This window comes from Dasypus novemcinctus, chromosome 8 (genome assembly GCF_030445035.2).
Source record: "Dasypus novemcinctus isolate mDasNov1 chromosome 8, mDasNov1.1.hap2, whole genome shotgun sequence".
NCBI classification, from domain to species: Eukaryota; Metazoa; Chordata; class Mammalia; order Cingulata; family Dasypodidae; genus Dasypus; species Dasypus novemcinctus.
Window position 1 is genome coordinate 69671440 of NC_080680.1, and position 8190 is coordinate 69679629.

General features: G+C 34.9%; 1 pseudogene; it reads left to right on the forward strand.

Moving 5' to 3' along the window:
* Nucleotides 1–2945: 2945 nt before the first annotated feature.
* LOC101434902 (dnaJ homolog subfamily B member 6-like) lies at nt 2946–4793 on the forward strand (annotated as a pseudogene).
* Nucleotides 4794–8190: the final 3397 nt, after the last annotated feature.

Below are 8190 nucleotides of genomic sequence, written 5' to 3' on the forward strand. Positions count from 1 at the left end.
GCTATTTGGCCTTAGGGAAAATTTGTGATCTTAAAATATAATGCATTAAGTGTCTTTAGCAACTTCCTGGAGTCACTTTGTCTGTTACCCTACATTCATACAAGATTGTTATCTTCTTGAGCAAGATATACAAATATATTTCAAGATCTCCAGAAATCTGACTTTGGTTCTGGTTAATAAAACCTGGGATCAAATACTAGAGTTTTCACTTATTTATTATATGTTCTGGGCAAGTTGCTTAGCCTTTCCAAGTTTTAGTTTCCTTAAATGTAAAAAGGATAATAATAATAAGTATTCACAGAGTTGATATGGGTATTAGTGAGATAATCTATGTGAAAGTACCTTATAAGCTGTTAAGCACAATTCAAGTAAAAAAGTATTATTGGGATTTCTTTATTGTGGTTAATCTCTTCAAGGTTACATGTTTGCCAGTAAGCTTGATGTAGGATGATATTTTTCTATCCAAATGTAATTCCTTCTGAGCCTTCAAGTGCACTTTGTGGATGGTTATTCCAATGTGCATTTCTCATCGGGAAATTGAAATACCTAGAACTGGAACATAAAAACTCTATGCCTTTGAATTTGCTTCCTTCCTATTCACTTGATTTATATGAAATGGTTGAAAACTGCTATTTCCTAAACTTTTTTCCTTCTTTGGGAATTGCTATCTCAGAAATCACAAGTACTTTCCTAATCCTAGATCCTTTTCATGTGTGTGTGTGTGTGTGTGTGTGTGTTTGTGTGTGTTGGGGGCAGTGGCTGTCATCTAGACAGTGTATTGAATGGGTAAGATGTGAAGGGAAAATAGGTTAAAGGATGACTTTATGACTATGAAGTTGATTATCAGGAAAAATCTATAGACTTCCAATAAATTGGCAAGATCTCATGAATAAATTATGATTATATATGAAATATATGTATTTTAAAAGGTTAATAGGAGACCTATCCTCTCTACTACTAATGTTAAGCAAATGGATGACATAAGAGTACAAAAGGAAGGCTCAGTTTCTTGCTTAACTACTGGTTACTCAACTCATTGCCTCATTTACCCCTTCTTACCCCTCTGGTTCCATCTGTCTGTGACACTATATTATTATTATTTTTTAAAGATATATTTTATTTATTTATTCCCCCCTGCCTTGCCGCTTGCTTGCTGTCTGCTCTCTGTGTCCATCTATTGCCATTCTTCTGTTTTGTCTCCCTTTGTTGCCTTAATTTCCTGCCCCAGCTCTCTGTGGGTGCAGGCCGGCAGCTCTCCACGAGCGTGGGCCAGCTTGCCTTCACAAGGAGGCCCTGGGATGCAAACCCATATGGTAGACGGGAGCCCAATTGATTGAGCCAAATCCGCTTCCCAAAATCATAGCTTTTTAATACTAGATATCAGAGATTGTTTAATCACAAATTTCATTTGCTAGAAAGGAAATGTCACCACAAATGCTGCTTTGTGCGGGAAAATCCAGGTTTAGTCTTGCCATCCTGGTGTGCTACTATTAGCACCATTATCCACTCTCAAATGTGTCCTGCTTTTGATGATAAATTATGTCATTATATTCTGGCATGGAAAATAAGGTACAGAAAGGCAGGGGACTTGCCCAAATCTGTATCTCTTTCCTGAACTCAGAATCTGCTGACACTTTTTCCTGGCGTTCTTGTCTCTGCAATCCTGGATTCTTGCTACTTTATCTTTAGTCATCACAATTCATGAATGATTTTTAGACCTAGGGGGAAAGACCAAATCCCACCAAGAAGTGGACAAATTCTCTTATAACAACTTTGGCCACTTCCTTTTGAAAGGAAGCCTAAAGGTTTTTATTTTATCTGCTTCTACAATAGTATATATAACTTTTTATGCATGTGATTTTTAAATTGTTATACTGAAAACATTAAAAACTATTTTCTTGATTTAAGTGAATAAGATTCAGCTGCTGGGAACTAGGGACAACATAATTTCTTTCACCATTAGGAAATCAATCAGTAATCAAACAAACAAACCTCGGTAGGCTCTTTTAGTTACTCAGGAATATGCCAGCTGCAAAATATTTGCTGCCTGCTATTTAGCCCTGGGTAGTAGAAGAGGTTCATGCTGTTAATGGGCAATTATGTGCTACCAGAAAGAATTGGTACTGGAAGCATGTCCTCTACCTTCTCATAAGAAGAGCTCAATTTGAAGAACTTGCGCTATCAGAGGGCCCTTTGGACATGGGACCTGAGTGTGGATAAAGCCTCATTGTTTCTCTATCCATGTGCTACACATCAGGCATTGGACAATCTGTCATGCATCTGCTCTGTTCAGGCTTTGCCTAATGATGTGGGAGGATCGCAAAGTCTAATCTGACACAATGGTTATGTAAATGTCATATGGGTCCCTTGTACATTTGCCTGCAGGCTCCTTGATGGGGCACATTTCAAAAACGATAAAGGTTATAGTACCCTTTGAAGGATTTATGCCATGCAGTCTACTGACCATGATTTAGTTTTGTAGCAGACATTCCATTTCAAATTTAGGAATTAATCATTTATCATTGCTAGTTTTATTGGGTATCATGAACATACAAGAAAGAATAAGGAATGAGAGTTCTGTACATCACTGATTTTGTTAAATGAAAATAATAAGTTCTTGTATATTTCTCTCTGATAAAATTCTGATCACAGGTATTAAATATAAATTTATCAATACTTGCTTTTGCTTTAAGATGACCCGAGTGGTTTATAATTAAATCATAATACCAGTTAATCATTAATATAATCCAACATTACAATATCCTAATTCTAGAAATTAAAAGTAAAATCCTTAGATTACATAGTTGAATTTATGGAATAATCTAATTCCGATGAGGTTCCACATATACACATAGAGAAAATATATAGTGATTGCAACCCCCCCCCCCCAAAAAAAATATGTAAAGACTTTTCTGGAATGAAAAAGCCCCTTTCATTTAAGGAACATGAATAAAGAACCTGGAGAAACTGTCAAGATGAAATCATTCATTAATTGCTCCTGTATTTATCCTCTAAGCCTGCCGTTCTCAGTCCTGGCTGTATTTTAGGACTGTTAGGGATACTTTACAACAACAGCAATGTCTGAAACCCACCTTCCTTCATTTTGGGGAAGCTGTTATTTCTGTAGTTAGGAGAAAGCAGCATCAAAATCTATTTTGGGAAGAGGCAGATGCAAACAATTTCAATGGTAAAATGCCCGTATGAAAGTAAGGTTGAATGTATAGCTAAGGAGCATGTTTGCCACAATCTTAGGGATGTGATTATCAGACCAAGGGTTTCTCTAGACTTATCACACAAGTTATTTGAAGTGAACTAATAGATAATTAAAGTCACTAGTATTGAAAATTGAGGAAAGATGCTGTGATTTATATATCTGAAAATAATATGAAGTTATTCTAGAAATAGTTTTATTTCTGTAAACAATGCTATTGTTGTCCAAATCCACCAAATAAAGTGACCAGCCATCCTGGTTTCCTGGGACTGAGTGGTTTTCCGGACATGGGGCTTTCAGTGAAAAAAAAACCCAGGGGATTCCTAGGCAATCCTGGGCAAGATGGTCACCTTATAAACTGCTCCCAATTCTAGGGAAAGGAAGGTGAAATTGCCAAATGACGCCCTAATGTGCAGGAATATTCGGCTCTCCTCCTGCCGGGCTGCCAGCCTTGTCGCGACTTGCTCCGACGATCTGGTAAAACCTGGTGGCTTACCATGGATTTCTAGACTGCAGAGGCCTACCATGGATTCCTAGACTGCAGAGGCCTGCCTCACCCCAGTACATGAAACAGTCATATCGTAAATTGGCCCCGAAATGGCATCCTGATAAAAACCCTGGGAATAAAGAAGAAACAGAGGGAAAATTCAAACAAGTAGCCGAGGCACATGAGGTGATAACAGATGCTAAAATCGCAACATGCATGACAAATATGGCAAAGGATTAAATGATGGTGGCGGAGGCGGATCATTCCGAAAGTCCATTTGAGTTTGGCTGTACAGTCCGTAATCCAGGAGATGGCTTCAGAGAATTTTTTAGTGGACGGGACATATTTTCATTTGACTTCTTCGAATATCCATTTGAGGAGTTTTTTTGGAAATCGAAGAGATCTCTGTGGAACTAGGAGCAGGGACGCTGGACCCTTTTTCTCTGTCTTCAGAGGGTTCTACCTTTTGGAGGTGGGTTTTCTTCTTTTGATACAGGATTTACCTCATTCAGATTATGGGGCCGGAGGCCTCACTTCATGTTCTTCAGTGTCATTTGGTGGTAATAGGATGGGCAACTTCAAATCTGTATCTTCCACTAATATGGTTAATGGCAGAAAAATCACTATAAAGAGAATTATTAAGAATGGTCAAGAAAGAAAAGAAGTTGAAGAAGATGGCCGAAATCCCTAGCAATAAATAATGTGGCAGATGAAGAAACCTTTGCAGAAGAATGCAAGCAAAGAGGACAAAATGGTCTGCCTTCCCAGCCAGCCAGCTTTGGTTGGCTGAAGTCTCACAGAACTGCCACTTTATTCAAACATGTATCTGACTATATTTGTGAGGACTATGATGAGCAAGATAAACCTTGGGATCCCTCCATTTATTATGCAGGATTCAAAAAAAAAAAAAAAAAGGGAGGGCAAGAGGAAGAAGCAGAGAGAGGGGCCGGAAGGAGAAAAGTTGATGGAAGGCTAGATCTGACATACCAGACACATGCACAATTTTGCACCGAATGCTTCCCTAACATTGGAGCACAGTCCTGTGTTTTGTGTGTTTTGGTTGTACACACACTAAGTAGAAGATATCTTATTTAATACTATACCAAAATCACACTTATTTTCAGCAGGTCAATGGACATTTGATCTCTACTTGGATTAGGGATGTCAGAGGTGACTTGATGATAATGATTGGCAATGACAGAAATTTGGAACAGCATAGATTTCCTTACATTGCTTTTCTCCAGAACTAATTCTGTTAGTGTTTTCCTATAGCATTAAGAATCTAATTCATTTTTTTCAAGACTTTATCTCATTCTTTCAACTATTCAACCACTATACAAACTGCTGAAATATTTATAGCTTTAGAAGTATAATAAAATATGGACATTCAGTATATATTAATAAAATGACTTTTTTTTCCTAATGGCAATAGAGTATTTGATATTAAAATGTAATTAAATATAGCATAATTTAAAGACATGTAAATTACACATTGAATCATGAATATAAGGGTACTTTTTCATAAGTTTTTAAGATCTGAGTATGAATTCTTCAAAGCAATCTTGTCTTATACATTGTAGGAGGCCAACAGTGATTCAGATATAAAATCATTCTTTATATTTATTGCTTTAATTTTAATCCTTTCTAAGTAACCTAAATTCTACTTCAAATACTATTTAATTTTTGCTCAATCTCATCTTTTTAAAATTATATCCATAATTGTTCTTTTAGTACATGCACAGAATTCTAAAAAAAAAAAAATTGCTCTGTACTACTATCTGTAGCTCTTACAGTGGCGAAAAATAGATGAAATATATATACACACATACACTTATACGTATACACATAGACACACACATATATACATACTTATACAGACCTAATCAAATATTTACTAATTAGGTTGAAATAAATATTTCATTTTGCAAATATTGGCTCCTTTTTAAAAATTCATTTCATTCTAGCAAAATTCCCCCCAGCTTCCTGTAATTATTTCCTTTGCATAATATATTGCTTCTTAATGTATTTTTTTAAATTGAACACTGAAAGGAAATTGACATTTCCTTGTTTCTTACATGCTCCTTTTCAATAAATTGTTCCTTCTTTTTTAACCTAGGAATCTGTTGTTCATATTGCTTTTTTCCTTGTTTTCTTGGAAATAAGGGTATTGTGAAAAACTAGGATGTGATTTTTAAATGTTAGCAATTGTAATCTAGCAGTGTCAAACCCAGGTGTTTTTGGCACACTACAGTTTGGTACTTTGTAGCAGTCGTATGGGTTTGGAATCCAGAAACGAATGTAATCTTTGTGATTTTAAAATTACTCTTTTAGGAAAGTTTGTTTTGTTTATTTGATTTTGGTTGGGCAGATTCTGCCTGGGAGGTTTTTCTTGGTATTTAATACTTATTCTGGGAAATGTAACCATGAAAGCACTGAGCATGTGAAGTGCTGTAAAAATAAAATGTAAGATTTAATTTAAAAAAAAAAGCAATAATTCAATGTAAATGGCCAGCTTTGATTTACAGCCCAGCTCCTGCTAATTCAAATATTCTTTTCTGACAATCCCCCCACCCAATAAAACGCTCTTTGGATCTGTCATTGTTTTTGTTTGTTGTCCACATTTCCAATAATATGGAGTTGTTTCTGTGAGAAGACTTTTAAATAAGTTCCAATATATTTTATTGTCTACCTCATTTGTCTTTGTCTAGTTTCATTCAGATAGTTCATCTCATACACTGACTGTTTTTACAAGTTGATTCATTTTCCATTTTATTTATGCTTTCTGTTTACTTTTTCAATTTGGATGTGTCTTTCTTCAATTTAAAATATTTCAGACATACAAAAAAAGATGTAAAATATAATGTACAAAGAACCCATATACTCACCCTCCACCAAGGGGTAAATAAGAATATTAAAATGAATTTGAAGCCCTTACCTCAATTGCTTATCTTCTCTATCTTCCAAAGCAAATGACTATATCCTGAATTTGATGTTCATTTTTCTCAAGAAGACTTTACATTTTTACTACAAATGTACATATCCAGAAACAATAGACTATATTGTTTGGCATACTTCTAATATTTACATAAATGCAATCTTATTATATGTGTCAGCATGGAATTTACAATTTTTGGTATTGTGTATGCAAGGCTCACCCATATTGAATACATAGAAATATAGTCTGCTTATTTAATGGTATAATATCTCATTTTATGAATATATTACACTTTACTCCTTGTTCTATTGGTGGACATTTAGATTGTTTTCCAACTTTTCACTATTTCAAATAATCTTGCTGTGAACTATATGTATCTTCATGTTAATCTTTCTAAAGTACATACCTAGGAATGTAGGGTATGTTCGTAGGGTATGTGCACCAAGCATTTTATTAGATATTGTGAAGACTAGTGGGTATAACAATTTACATTCCAACAAGTAGGGATAAGGGAGTCTCCATTGTTTCACATAGTTGCCAACAGTTTACACTTTCGACTTTCCAGTTTTTGTCACTCTATGTGTGGAGAAAAGATATCTTTTCACAGCCTTTATGTGTATTTTCCTGAGTATTAGTGAGATTGAGGAACTTTTATTTTAACACTTTGTCCCCTTTGCCGAGATGACTCCCTCGTCTGTTTGCTTGTTGTTTTCGCTCATTGTTTTGCTTGTTGACTCGTCGTTGTTTTTGCTCATTGTCTGTTGGTTGTTTTTGTTCATTGTCTGCAGTTTTTCCCTTATGTGGATTATCTGTGTAGATACTGTGTCCATTTATTTGCTGCATTGTTTGACTTTTACTTACTGATTTACAAGAATTTGTTTATTTGGTATAGTTATTAATCCATTCCCAGTTATATGACTTGTGAATAAGTTCTCCCAGTTTGTGGCTTGTTTTGCCACTCTGATGTTGAGAAAGTTAAACTTTTTAATCTGATAGTAGTTATCAGTATTTCTCTTTCTGGTTTATGCTGTTTCATTATTGTTAAAAAAGATTTATATACATCAAACTTAAATCCAGTGGTCTTGCTGAATTCTCTTAGTAATTTCAGTCATTTGCTTATAAATTCCCTTGGTTTCATATGAAGACAATATAATGCTAGGTAAATAATGGCAGTGCTCTCTTTTAAAAATTCCACACCTTGTACATTTAATTTCTTTTTCTTGTCTGATTACACTGGCTAGGATTTCTGATATAATATCGAATAGTATGTATTCTTGTCTTGTTTCTAATTTAAGAAGGAATGTCTCTATAACTTATCTATAATTATGCTTGCTACAGGTGTTTTGTGGATATAATTTAACCAAGTCGAGGAAGTACTCAAAAGAATCTTTCTCTCCAAAGTGGGTTAATGGAGCTCAGGGTATATTAAAAACTAATGTGGGAAATACACATTTGAACATTTCTTTATATTTACTTTGAACTTAAAAATGATTTAAGTACTGTATGCATTGACAGAATACTTGCACATTTTTAAAAAGTATACTTTTTTTTGTGGTG